The sequence below is a fragment of the Muscardinus avellanarius genome (assembly GCF_963383645.1).
Source record: "Muscardinus avellanarius genome assembly, chromosome: 7".
In the NCBI taxonomy this organism is placed as follows: Eukaryota; Metazoa; Chordata; class Mammalia; order Rodentia; family Gliridae; genus Muscardinus; species Muscardinus avellanarius.
Window position 1 is genome coordinate 114,782,223 of NC_137793.1, and position 14,115 is coordinate 114,796,337.

Here is a 14,115-nt window from a genome sequence, read left to right on the forward strand (position 1 = left end):
ATAGCAAGACCTTGTTTCCAAACACAAAATGAAAAGGGCTGAGGATGTAGTTTAAAGGTAGAATGGGTTTAATCCCCAGTACCATGAATAAACAAAAACAAAAAAGCTATTTCCTGTGTGTCTTGAAGAGACAGAAATTGCTGTAGTTCCACTGGGCTTGCAGTTGGGAAAGGAATAGGAAACCGTTCCAAGAAACCAAAATGGGCTCAGAGTAAGGAAAAGCGGTGTTTCAGATTTGCTAAGGATGGCGAGTGCCACCGGCGTTTCATAGCTCCCCTCTCTGAACACAAGTGCCCTCCTGGTTACCTTGTGTCCTTCCTGGTTACCTTGTCTCTGTCTCATCAGGGTATAGCAACAGAGGCAGGAGTTGGCAGGTAACTTCTGGTTTACACGTTTCTGGATCAAGAGGAGTGTGGAAGAGAACCTGGAGACCCTCAAGGGGCCCCTCACGGCATCCCAGCACGGCCTGGATGCTGAGACCCTGCATGTTGAGCCAGAGTGCAATTCCATAATAGCACAAGACTTTGGGAAGAGAGAGTGAATGTAATGTAATTTTCCTGTGGTCAGAAAGCAAACAATCCTGGTGATACAGAATTGATTGGAAACAATGGTTAGTGGTATTCTTCATCTCCCCAAGAGATGAACTCTGTATCTGCCCACTTTTTTTTTTTTCTATCTGTGAAACTGGGGATTGAATCCAGGGGCATTCTACCTCTGAGCTACACCTTGGCCTCTTCATTTAGGTATGTATGTATGTATGTATGTATGTATGTATGTATTTACTTATTTACTTACTTACGAAAGCAGTGAACTATTGTTTCGAGGCTTGGCATGTTGGCCTTATTGGGGTGAGTCTTCAACTCAGGAACTCCAGATGGAAGGGGTCCTTGGCTAACATGTTGGAAAAGAATTTCAGCACATGCTAGTCAGAGACATGGACAGAGGTTTATTTGGGAGGAAAGGGGGAAAATACACATTTAAGAGAGAACACAGGCCACCTCAAGATGAGAAAGTCCATCTTACAAAATTGAATGGCCCTTGACATATTAATTGCAGCACGGGGGAGGTGGGACTGTACAATTATTAAAACAATTTATGTGGGCCGGGCGTGGTGGTGTACGCTTGTAATCCCCACGCTTGGGAGGCAGAGACAGGAGGGAGGATGGCGCAGGTCCGAAGCCAGCCGCGCTGGCTTAGGAGACCCTGTTTCCAAAAATAAAATAGGTCTGGTAGTGTAGCCCGGAGATAGACGGGCTTCCAGGAACCCCAGTACCACCAAAAAAAAAAAAAAAAAAAAAAAAACTATGTTTATATTCCTGATAATTCCAAAAATTTGTCTTCTAAATTGCAAGACCTTCTCTCCCAAATTAATTTCTGACTCAAGTTTCAATGACTTACTCACCTCCTGGTTTTCTGGAACATTGATGGAAAAAGGTCCTCATTTTCTTAGCTGGTATACTTTGCATAGGAATACTTCTCTGCTTTTTTATTTACTGTTGTTGTGGGCTAATATCTCACATGCCCTTGCCTTCTCTACTCGGATATCAAAAAGCAATGATTTTACAACCAGCAAACCCTGACTTTCCTATGTCTCCTCAGATCAGTTAAAAAGAGACTTCCTATCCCTGGCCAGGCAGGGATAACAACCCCTCATAAGCTCGAAGCAGCTATGGAAGACAGATCTTCAGCCCTCAGCACCTCTTAAGATTAAGTCATTGAAGTCGCAGGGAGAGGGGAGGTGATGTAGGATAGAAGAAATAAGTAGGTAGAAAGGAGAGACGGGGAGGAAAAGAAAATATGACTTTAGTATAAGAACCTAGAACTCAAGTGCTTCAGCATCTACTCCCCAGACCAGTTCTCTTCCCCAGGCCCGATTCTCCCAAATTCCTGGGAAATCTGTAGATCCTAGAGTTAGCTAAAAGAAACTATAATTACTCTGTGCATTGATAATAAGATAAGTTCAATATTTTGAGAAACCTTTAATTTAGGATACTTTCCAGCTTATCTGTCAATGAGATAATGAGGACCCTAACCAGCCTGAGGACCCTAAGGTAGGACCAGACAACCAGAGCATCAGGAAGCACCTCAGGACTACCAAACTGAGATCATCCACCCTGAAGCTGACCAGACTACAAGACTGCTTTGGGAACTACCAGACAGACCATCCTCACGTACCTCCTTAGCCCGCCCCTCACAAAGTCCCCTATAAGAAAGCTCTGAACTCCCCAGTATTTCTTCCTCATCTTGAGGTGGCCCACATTCTCTCTTGAATGTGTATTTCTTTCTGTTTCCCCAAATAAGCCACTGTCCATGTCTCTAACTGGCACATACTGAAATTCATTTCCATCATGTAAGCCAAGGACCCTGCAGATCCTGAGTTCTCGAAGACTCACCCCATCAGGCCCATGTGGCAGACTGTGTTTTCAAAAGATGACTCCATGATATGTCCCACCCCACAGCTCTGCTTATGATGTGGCATTGCTGCTCCTCCCCTCGAGTGGTGGAGTCTCATCCATTCCCTTGATCCCAAGTGGACTTTTGGGACTATCTCAACCAATGGACTTGGGCAAAGTGATGCTACACTGTCTCCTAGGCCAAGTCATAAAAGCACTTTCACTTCTGCCTGGATTTCTGAGAATGCCTATTCCTGGAACAAGGCACCATGCTGCAGGAAATCCAAGCCCCAAGCAGAGGCCCCAGAAGACAGCCCCTGCTGAGGACTTAGAAAATACAGCATCAAAGCTAGTGGTAAGCAAGCCTTTGAATAACTCCAGTCCTGGCCCGCAGGTTACCCTGCTTGATGCCACATGAGCCAAGATGAGCTGCCCTGCCAAGCCGTGTTCAAACTGCAGGTTTGGGTAGGGTATTTTTTTACTTATTTGTGTATTGATTTATCAGTGCCTTGTAATCAAGCAACAGTGAGAGTCATAGTGATGCACTCATGTACACAAAGCACCAGTTGTCCTGTTTCTCCTCGTACCTCCTGTTATGGTTTAGATGTACAATGTTCCCTGATGAGTTCATGGATTAATGTTCAGAGCTGATATATTTAAGTCTTGAGGGCTGTGAGAGCACCATTAGATGAGTGGATTTACTGGTAACCTGAGCAGGTGAGGTGTGGGTGGAGAAGGTTGGTCTTTGTGCTGTGGCCTTAGGGACTTTGCTTGTCTTTGAATCCTCTGGCTTGCTGGCTCTCTGCTTCAACCCCCCATGATGTGAGAGCAGAGCCCTCACTCTCTACCTCTCTCTGCTCTGGCCTCCATGATGTGAGAGCAGAGTCCTCGCCCTCTCCCTCTGCGCTGGCCTCCATGATGTGAGAGCAGAGCCCTCGCTCCCTCCCTCTCTCTGCTCTGGCCTCCATGATGTGAGAGCAGAGCCCTCGCCCTCTCCCTCTCTCTGCTCTGACCTCCATGATGTGAGAGCAGAGCCCTCGCCCTCTTCCTCTCTCTGCTCTGGCCTCCATGATGTGAGAGCAGAGCCCTCTTCCTCTCTCTGCTCTGGCCTCCATGATGTGAGAGCAGAGCCCTCGCCCTCTCCCTCTCTCTGCTCTGGCCTCCATGACGTGAGAGCAGAGCCCTCGCCCTCTCCCTCTCTGTGCTCTGACCTCCATGATGTGAGAGCAGAGCCCTCGCCCTCTCCCTCTCTCTGCTCTGGCCTCCATGATGTGAGAGCAGAGCCCTCGCCCTCTCCCTCTCTCTGCTCTGACCTCCATGATGTGAGAGCAGAGTCCTCGCCCTCTCCCTCTCTCTGCTCTGGCCTCCATGATGTGAGAGCAGAGCCCTCGCTCCCTCCCTCTCTCTGCTCTGGCCTCCATGATGTGAGAGCAGAGCCCTCGCCCTCTCCCTCTCTCTGCTCTGGCCTCCATGATGTGAGAGCAGAGCCCTCGCCCTCTCCCTCTCTCTGCTCTGGCCTCCATGATGTGAGAGCAGAGTCCTCGCCCTCTCCCTCTCTCTGCTCTGGCCTCCATGATGTGAGAGCAGAGCCCTCGCCCTCTCCCTCTCTCTGCTCTGGCCTCCATGATGTGAGAGCAGAGCCCTCGCCCTCTCCCTCTCTCTGCTCTGGCCTCCATGATGTGAGAGCAGAGCCCTCTTCCTCTCTCTGCTCTGGCCTCCATGATGTGAGAGCAGAGCCCTCGCCCTCTCCCTCTCTCTGCTCTGGCCTCCATGATGTGAGAGCAGAGCCCTCTTCCTCTCTCTGCTCTGGCCTCCATGGTGTGAGAGCAGAGCCTTGCTCGCTCATGCTCTCTTTGTTTCCTGCTGCCAAGCCTGGAGCTCCACAGACCCAGAAGTCATATGGACTGAGCCCTGAATCTCAAAAGAAAAACAAAACTGTGAGCAAATAAAGCCTCCTTCCTCCTAGTTGTGTGGTCAGTTATTCTTTTTTCCCCCCTTTTTTCTCCATATAAGAGAAAACACATAGCCCTTGACTTTATGAGTCTGTCTGGCCTCGCTTAGCATGCTATTCTTCTGTCCATTTTCCTGAACATGCATAATTTTGTTCTTACTTAAGGCTGAATAAAACTCCACTGTGTATGTATATCACGTTTTTTATCTGTTCATCTGTTGATTGATACCTAGGTTGGTTCCATAACTTGGCTATTATAAATCATGCTGCTATAAACATAGGTATGCATGTATCACTATAATATTTTTACTTTATTTGGAAAATACTGAGGAGTTTTAAATCTAGGTCATGTGGTGGTTCCACTCCTAGTCTTTTGAGGAATCTCCATACTGATGTCCATAATAGTTGTACCAATTTACAGTATGTATTAGTGTTCTCTTTTCTCCACATCCCAGCATTCCGATATATATATATATATATATATATATATATATATAGAGAGAGAGAGAGAGAGAGAGATACATAGATAGATGATAGGTAGATAGATGATAGATATAGATATAGATATACTTAATTTATTTGTATTTGGTAGTGGGTACTAAACCTAGGACATTTTACCTCTGAGCTATACCCCCAACGCGATTTTATTTTTAGTGAAATAGGGTTTCGCTAGGTTGCTGAGGCTTGAACTTGTGATCTACCTGTCTTAGTCTCCCAAGTATTGGGATTACAGGCATTTTACTAGCAGCTTTTACTATTAACCTGTATTCTCGATGGTTGCCATTTTATTAGCATATACTAGCATTTATTATTATCTGTATTCTGGATGGTTACTATTCTAACTTGTATGAGATGAAATCTCTGGGTAATTTTGATTTCCTTTTGCTGATTGCTGAGGATGCTGAGCATATCCCAAATGTAGATGAAGCTATATCCTTATCTCTCACTCTGTACAAAAGCCAACTCAAAGTAAATCAAAGATCAGGCATTAGACCAGAAACTTTACAACTGCTAGAAGAGAAAACAGGGTCAACTCTCCAGCCTATAACAGCAGACGCTAACTTTCTCAGTAGACCCCAAAAGCTCATGTAAGAAAATAAAAAATAAGGATGTCACAGTACTTATTACCTGAAAGATATCTACAGGCCTCTAGATATGTCCCTTTCTGATATTAGTCATCCATTGCTGTGTAACAAGTCATCATAAATTTGGTTGACTGAAAAATAATAGTCATTTATTTTGTTCACAAATCCACAATTTGAACATTTTTTCATATATTTCTTGGCCATTTGTATTTATTCTTTTGATAAATGTCTATTTTGTGTTACTGGGGATTGAACTCAGGGGCATTTTACCTCCAATCTACAGCCCCAGACCGATTTTATTTTTTTGTTTTAAAATAGGATCTCCCAGCCGGGCGTGGTGGCGCACGTTTGTAATCCCTGCGCTTGGGAGGCTGAGACAGGAGGATCGCACAGGTTCAAAGCCAGCCTCAGCTATTTAGTGAGGCTCTCTTAGCAACTTAGTGAGACCCTGTTTCCAAATAAAGTATAAAATAGCCCGGGGGTAGAAAGCCACTGGGTTCCACCCCTAATACCACCAAAAAATAAAAAAATAGGATCTCCCTACATTTCTGAGGCTAGTTTCAAACCTGTGATCTTTCTGTCTTTGCCTCCCAAGTCCTGAGATTATAGGTGTGCCACCACCATGCCTGGCTGCTTTGGTTTTAATTGTTTTCTCTAGTTGTTAATATAATCATATTGTTACATAATTCCTAACCTTTGTTAACCTTTTTTTTTTTTTTTTGTGGTACTGGGGTTCCTGGAAGCCCTTCTACCTCCGGGCTACACTCCCAGACCTATTTTTACATTTTTATTTGGAAACAGGGTCTCCTAAGCCAGCGTGCGTGGTTGGCTTCAAACCTGCGTGATCCTCCTGTCTCTGCCTCCCAAGCACGGGTATTACAAGCATGCGCCACCACGCCCGGCTGTCAACCTAATTTTTAAAAAGAGATGAAAGGTTCTCCAAAGAACATCAGTATTTTCTTGGGAATCGCAGAATATTGCAGAACAACAGAGCATTACAATGGTAATGTACATCATAGTAAACTGAAGGCAAATTCAAAGAAACCAGGGCCAAAGGGAAAATTTAAAGGCTAAAGTGAGGAGGGTCACATCAGATATTTAGGAACAATAATTCTCAGCTACAAGGACTAATGACAGGAGTGGCACTTGCCCAAGGGGGACACAGCTGCGGGGCAGATATCCTTGTAGAAGTGGGTTTTGAACAAGGTTTCAGTGGCCTCCATGCAGCAGCCCCATGATTCTGGCAGAGCTCGTGACAGTTACAATGAGACACTCTTGCGGAGGACCCATCCTTCCAACCTCTCAGTTTTATTTACTTTTGCTACTGTGTTAGGGTTGACATGAAGACTCCATCATGATTCTAACAATGTTCGCAATTTCTGCTGTTGTAACTCCTTGCCCAGGTGCTTTGTTTGGGGCTCCTCTGACGTGAATGCTCTCCCAGCTGATTTCATGAGCTTGTTCTTACTTTCCTACTTCTAGGAGAAGATAAGAAAGGCCAATGAACCTTTCCTCTCACCCATCTCTCTGGTTAAAAACAGAGAAGTAGTGTGTGGAGCTGTTCCTGTGTTCTTGTGGCACTATCATTCAGTCTCTTCACCCTGGACTGATAAATTCATCCAGGGACTCTGTGTTCCACACAGTGGGAGGTAAATCTGGGGAAAAGAAGTAAAGGAAAAGCAGGGCATGGTGGCACACACCTGTCAACCCTGTACTCAGGAGGCTAAAACAGGAAGATTGCAGCCAGCATCAACAACTTAGTGAGACCTTGCTTCAGAACAAAAAAATTAAATATGGATAAAGCATTGGAAGATGGTGACCCAGAAAAAATGGAAGCAGCACATATCTGTCTTGCTGACAATTTTTCTCTATCACAGTGAAAACAGTGTTCTGACAAAATAAAGAAACCAGCATAAATTTGATCAAAGCACTGACAATTGAAAGGTGGAAGAAAAAAAATCTAGAGAGCAGAAAAGTACCCCACTCGCCTCCATCAGCTGTGGCCATGGGTGCCATAGTGGCACCATCATGCCTCACCACACCAAGACTTCCAGAGACCTCAAGCAAAAAAAAAAAAAAAAAAAAAAAAAAAACAATTTGAAATGAAGTGGCTATAGCTCATTAGAATTTTAAGTGGTTGGCCCCTCCTGCGCAGACCCCAGCTATAACTTGCAGCACAGGCAGCCAAGCTCACTGTGCCCTCCAGAGATCCAGAGTGGCGCTTAACAACATGTAAGTAAAACAGCTGTCCCCACGAGAGACTGCCCAGCATGGCTGTAGGGACTCACGCAGCCAGCAATAGACTCACAAGGTCTGAGACTTTATAGTACACTATGTTGCAGGTGAGGGTCTTTATGGTACACTATGTTGCAGGAGTATGCTCTCAGACACAGCAGAAGTGCAGATGAGCAGACAGCCCCAGGCCTAATTGGGCAAAAGGGCTCAGAGTACCCAGGGCTCAGAACCCTAGTAGGACCTCCAGAGATCACCTGAGACTATCCAGTCATGGTTACTAGGGAGAAGTCAGACCACTTCAGCCCTAGCTGTGGAGAACAGGGACTCCTATGTATACATTGGGTCTAGTCCCAGCAGCACCCACTGCCTACACAGGCAGGGAAAATATTGGGCTCAGCATCAGTGGAAAGCGAGAAGGCCTGAACATAACACTATTTTCAGCACCATTGATGCCAGCTGTCTGCATATAAAAAAAGGTCGATATACAGGTACAGGAAAGTTATAGAATACCCTTTAGACAAGATCAGAGAAAAGGTTCACCATAATACATAATAGTCAAACTGAACAATGTAGAAGCCAAGGAAGTAATCTTAAAGGCAACAAGTGACATTCAGAGGCAAACCAATTAGATCACTCCAGACTTCCCAAACCAAGTCAGGAAAGCCAGGAGGGCCTGGAGTAACATATTACAAACTCTGAAAAAAAAACAACTTGCAGCCAAATATTTCCTACCCAGAAAAATTATCTCTCAAATTTGACAGAGAAAAATCTTCTATGACAAACAGAAACTGAAAGGACTTATGTCTTCCAAATCAGCACTTGAGAAGATACAGAAATTAACTACAAATAAGTAATAAATGTCAGAATCAGAGAAATAATTTTCATTAAGCAAACAACTAAGCAAAGAAGAACAAATACTACCTCAAACAGAAATTAAAACTCAAAATGTTAGGAATTAAAAATCATCTCTCAATAATCATGAACATAAATGGCCTCAACTTCCCAATAAAAAGACATAAGGTGGCAAAATAGATTAAAAACTAGAATTAATCTATTTGCTGCTTGCAAGAAACACACTTTACAAGTAACAATAGTAACAAACTAAAGATGAAGGGCTGGAGAAAGATAATCCATGCCAATGGAACTCGAAGACAAGCAGGAATAGCAACTATGATATCCGACAAGTTAGACTACTACAAACCCAGATTATTAAAAAAGACAAAGCAAAGCCAGGCGTGGTGGCGCACGCTTGTAATCCCAACATTCGGGAGGCTGAGACCGGAGGATTGTGGTTCGCAGACAGCCTCAGCTACTTAGTGAGGCCCTCTGCAACTCAGGGAGACCGTTTCAAAATAAAGAATTTTTAAAAATGGGCAGGGGGTGTATCTCGGAGGTCAAATGCCTCTGGGTTACATCTCCAGACCTGCAAAAAAAAAAAAAAAAAAAAAAAAAAGGACAAAGCAGGTCATTTTATACTGGTAAAAGGAACAATCCAGCAAGAGTAAATAATGAGAGTCAACATTTATGTCCCAAACATAGGTACAGCTACTTTCATAAAACAAACTTTTTGTGACATTAAGTCACACATAGATGCCAATAATACTGGAAGACTTCAACATTCCTTTCATACTATTAGACTGATATTCTAGACAAAAGGTCAGTAAAGATTCCTCAGACCTAAAGAATACCAGAAACCAAATGAACTTATTAGACACATAAAAAATATTCTACCCAACTAAAGCAGAGTTCACAGTTTTCTCAGATGCTCATGGAACCCTCTCCAAAATAGATCACATCCTGGGCCACAAAGTGAGCACTAGCAAATTTAAAAAATATGACATACTCTCCTGCAGCTTTTAGACCACAATAGAATTAAAGTAGAAATCAAATATAAGAAGACCCAGAATAACCATATAAACATGTGGAGACAACACCACACTGTTGAACGAGGAATGGGTCATAGAAGAAGTAAGGGCTGAAATTAATAAATTCCTAGAAACAAGCAAAAATAGAGATACAACATACTTAAACCTCTGTGACACCTTGAAGCAGTATTTAGAGAAAAATTAATAGCGCTGAGTACCCACCTAAGAACAACAGAAAATCACCTAATGACACACACCTCAACGCCCTGGAAAAACAGAAACAGCCTAACCCCAAAGCCAGCAGAAGACAAGAAATAATTAAAATCAGAGCAGAAATCAATTAAGTAGAGAACAAAAAATTTACAGAAAATCAACAAAATGAAAAGCTGATTTCTCAAAAAAAAATATCAAAGTAGATAAACCACTAGCCAACCTAATCAAAATTTGAAAGAGAAAATCAATCCAAATTATGAAAATAAAAGATGAAAAAGGAGCTATTACCAGCAACCTTGTAGAAACACAGAGGATCATCAGAAACTATGTTGAAAAACTACACTCCAACAAAATAGAAAACCTGGAAGAAATTGACAAATTTCTAGATAAATACAACTTTCCTAAACTGAGTAAAGATGTAGAAAATTTAAACCAACCAATAGCAATAAAAGAGATTGAAGCAGCAATATAGAGTCTACTGTCAAACAAAAGCCCAGGATCAGATGGTTTAAACTCACAGCTAAGCCGGGCGTGGTGGCGCACGCTTGTAATCCCTGTGCTTGGGAGGCTGAGACAGGAGGATCGCACGGGTTCAAAGCCAGCCTCAGCTACTGAGGCTCTCAGCAACTTAGTGAGACCCTGTTTCCAAATAAAATATGAAAAAGGTCTGGGAGTATAGCCCGGAGATAGAAAGCCTCTGGATTCCACCCCCAGTACCACCAAATAAATAAATAAATAAATAATAAACTCACAGCTAAGAAAACAAATAGCCCAATCAAAATATGGGTAAGTGAACTAAATAGACACTTAATAAAAGAAGAAATTCAAGTGGCCAATAAATGTATGAAAAAATGTTCAACATCGTTAGCAATCAGGGAGACGCAAATAAAGACTACCCTGAGATTCCACCTAATTCCAACCAGGATGGCAATCACTAAAAACACAACAACAAATGTTGGCAAAGATGCGGAGAAGTGGGGACTCTAATACATTGTTGGTAGGACTGCAAATTTAGTGCAACCACTTTGGAAAACAGCATGGAGTATTCTCAGAAGAATGGGAATGATTCTGCCATATGATCCAGCAATACCATTTCTGGATATCTACACAAAAGAAACCAAACTACCAAACTAATGGATGCTTATTTATGTTCATAACCACACAATTCACAGTTGCCAAACTGTGGAACCAACTAAGATGTCCATCAACAGAATGGATTACAAAACTATGGGATGTGTACACAATGGAATTCTACTCAGCCATTTACATTTGTGTCATTTACAGGGAGGGAAATAGATGGAACTGGAGAACATTATGCTAAGTGAGATTAATCAGTCGCAAAAAGTAAAAAGTCAGATGTTCTCCCTAATATGCAGAAGCTAGGGAGAAAAAGGGTCATAGGAGGAACTCTTGATGTGGAAGGAGAAATCATATATGAGCAAATAAGGTGATCTGAGGGGAGTGGGGGTAAGAAGGAAATCATCTAATGTACATGATATACATTCATAAACATATCCAAGCCAATCACTAAGCCAAACGTAAGAAGGAGGGAGGGGGAGAAAATGGAGTGGAAATTGGGGAAGGGCTAAATGAGGGATGTGTGCATGTGCCTCCACCATCTTGTACTCTATTAAGATACATGACTACATGCACCAGTAAAAAAAATTAAAAAATAGAGGTGTTACTTGGAAGTAGAATGCCCCTGAGTACAATCCTTAGTATCAGGGAACAACAACAAGAAAAAAATCAAAGGAAAGAGTTGAAAAGATCAGGTAAGAGAACAGCTGTTATTAAGAAAAGAGGAAAATAATTCCAAGAAACTTTAGTGCCAACATGGAGGGTAAAAGCTTATATGAGAAGTACTGAAGTCTTTGGGATTTGTTTACTTGTGTCTGTGTTTGTTGACAATTACTAGGTTCATGACTTACAGGTTAATATACCGGTTATTGTTACAGTTATTTCTTGTGTCAGGTGAATAAAAATTATTATTCTTTTGTGTGTGGTGCTGGACATTGAACACAGGGCTAGTCTACCTCTGAAACACACCCCAGCCCTATTTTATTTTTTATTCGGGAACAGGGTCTCACTAAGTGGTTGACAGCCTCACTAACTAGCTGAGGCTGGCTTCAAACCTGTGACCCTTCTGTCTCAGCCTCCCAAGTACTGGGATTACAGGTGTGCAGCACCACATCCAGCTGGTGAATAAAAATTATAATCTTAACCTCTGCCCCTGTAAGTGTAGTAACAAGCATACCAACATGCCACACTCAGCAGACATTTAATCCATACATGGAAACAAAGTCATAGTAATCTCTTTTTACCTATTTCAAAGTCTCAGGAATCTTAGATTTAATTTAATTTAGTAATTTGCTCATCTATTATGTTCTTGTTTTTGAGAACTCTCCAGGGACAGTATGAAATACATCAAGCAAATCCCACTCCATCTGTCTTTTGGGGGAGTAACACTGGGATTGAACCAGGGGTATTCTACCTCTGAGATACATCCCCAGGCCTATTTTATTTTAGTTTTTTAGCTTGAAGCAGGATGTCACTGAGTTGCTGACGGCCTTGCTAAGTTGCTGAGGCTGGCTTCAGACCTGAAGTCCTCCTGTCTCGGCCTCCTGAGCACTGAGATCGCAGGTGCGTGGCACGTGCCTGGCTCTCCACTCATCCGTTCGTCTCCCATCTCCTCTTCCATCGTGTGTCCGTCTGTCGTCTCACGGTCCTCAGGCCGCTGCTGTTATTCTACAAACATGGTTGCCTTGGTCAGGAAGGCAGAAGCCTCCCTCCCTAGTGCAGTCCCCATCTTCCCAGAAGATCTTCCAGGCCTCTGCCATGGCTCCCTGGCCAGACCTCATGACCACCGGGCTGCAAGGGAGGCTCAGAAAGGATGGTTTAGAGCCGGGCATAGTGGTGCACACTTGTAATCTCAGCATTCGGGAGGCTGAAACAGGAGGATGGAGGTTCAAGGACAGCCTTAGCTACTTAGTGAGGCCCTTTGCAACTCAGTGAGAGCCTGTTTCAAAATAAAGAATTAAAAAATAGGGCTGAGAATGTAGTTTGGAGGTAGAATGCCCCTGTGCTCCTTCCCCAGGATAGTTTGGGTAAAAGCAAAAAGGAGAGGTGGGGTGGGGGTGGATGTGGAGGCTATTGAACCTACAGTCTGTGTGTTGTGTTTCTTTCCTAACCTCGTCTTGAGGTCTTTCTCTGGGAGTAGTGGTTGTGGTGGTGGAGGCCCACTGTGGCTCACACTGTGCCTTGCAGGGGTACTTCTTAGTTCAGCTGGACAGCCCTAGTGATTTCTGAAAACACAGCATACTCTCCCCTGTGGTTGGGCTGGTTGACGCTACGGCCCAGGAGCTGCTAACATCCTAGTTATTAGGAGTGCATCCACGAGGGTAGCCAGCCAGCATGACGCCAGAAGGCCCAAAATCCCAGAGATGGAGCCACAGATACTTCAGCCCCCTCAATCTCAGGTGACACCAGATGTTTGGCAATTATTATGTTGTCAGAAACGGATTTATAGGCTGAACACCTATAATCCCAGTACTTGGGAGACAGGAGGATCCCAGATTCGAGGCCAGGTTCTGCAGCTTAGTGACACTATCTCAAAATTAAAAGGGCTGGGGGTGTAGCTCTGTGGTAGAAACTCCTTGGGCTTAATCCCTGGAAACCCCCCAAAATAATTTTTTAACCGGAAAAATAAGCTTATCATTTATCATGATGAATATTAGAAAGATGGCTCAAAATATTTAAGTCAGGTGAATTGGTTAAGATAGTTGAGAGATTGCTCTCTGTTCTTGGGTAACCAGGTGTCAACATTTAAGGAGATGACCTGTGGAGATGACCCTGAGGCCTCTTCCCTAGTGACCTGGCTTTGCCACTGAAGTGCAGGAGTTCTGGTTTGCATATGCTGGCTAGAAGGCAAAAGGTTCTAGAAGGCACTGTGCTATCATTTCTAAGCCTTCTAGCATAAGGTGCTGTTCAGATGACCTAGGATGGCACTCTACAAGACTGTAGCCTCTAGCCACACGTGACAAAATTAAAATGCAGCTAGATCAAGTCGCCGAAAAGCTTTTCAGATTCTGTAGGCAGTGCCAGCAACCTGTGAATAAAATAGCTCATTGGTGATTGTTACGTGAGGCTGGGGTGTAGCTCAGCGGTACTGGGCTGGCCGAGCACCATCACTGCCCTGGGTTTAACCTCAAGCACCACAGAATAATAATAGTAATAATTGTTTAGTTTGAATATATCTTTAAATGACGATCTTTTGGCTGTATTTGAGTTAAAACATAAAATTAAAATTAACTTTATTTTTTTAGTGTATGTGTCTGTGTGTGTGTGTGTGTGTGTGTGTGTGTGTATCTGAGTTG